Below are 975 nucleotides of genomic sequence, written 5' to 3'. Positions count from 1 at the left end.
GGAACAATTAAGGGTGGAACATCATGAGCACTCCATCATTCTCCATGAAATAAGAGAAGATCAAAGAGCAATGATGGAGGAACAACAAAGGCAAAGAAGGGACATAGAAGAGCTTAAGGACATTGTTGGTCCTTCAAGAAGAAGATGCCACTAAGGTGGATTCATTCCTTGTTCTTATTTCTTTCTGCTTTTCGGTTCTTATGTTGTGTTTATCTATGTTTTATGTCTCTACTTCATGATCATTAGTAGTTAGTAACTATGTCTTAAAGCTATGAATAAATTTCATTAATCCTTCACCTCCCTTAAATGAAAAATGCTTTAATTCAAAAGAACAAGAAGTACATGAATTTCGAATTTATCCTTGAATTTAGTTTAATTATATTGATGTGGTGACAATACTTTTTGTTTTCTGAATGAATGCTTGAACAGTGCATATTTTTTTTGATCTTGTTGTTTATGAATGCTAAAACTATTGGCTCTTAAAAGAATGATGAACAAAGAGAAATGTTATTGGTGATCTGAAAAATCATGAAATTGATTCTTGAAGCAAGAAAAAGCAGTGAAAAGTAAAAAGCTTGCGAAAAAAAATAATAGAAAAAGAAAAAGCAAGCAGAAAAAGCTAATAGCCCTTAAAACCAAAAGGCAAGGGTAAAAAGGATCCAAGGCTTTGAGCATCAATGGATAGGAGGGCCCAAGGAAATAAAATCCAGGCCTAAGCGGCTAAATCAAGCTGTCCATAACCATGTGCTTGTGTCATGCAGGTCCAAGTGAAAAGCTTGAGACTGAGTGGTTAAAGTCGTGATCCAAAGCAAAAGAGTGTGCTTAAGAGCTCTGGACACCTCTAACTGGGGACTCTAGCAAAGCTGATTCACAATCTGAAAAGGTTCACCCAGTCATGTGTCTGTGGCATTTATGTATCCGGTGGTAATACTGGAAAACAAAGTGCTTAGGGCCACGGCCAAGACTCATAAGTAG

This window comes from Arachis duranensis, chromosome 7, assembly GCF_000817695.3.
Source record: "Arachis duranensis cultivar V14167 chromosome 7, aradu.V14167.gnm2.J7QH, whole genome shotgun sequence".
Lineage (NCBI taxonomy): Eukaryota > Viridiplantae > Streptophyta > Magnoliopsida > Fabales > Fabaceae > Arachis > Arachis duranensis.
This window is presented reverse-complemented; position numbering follows the sequence as displayed.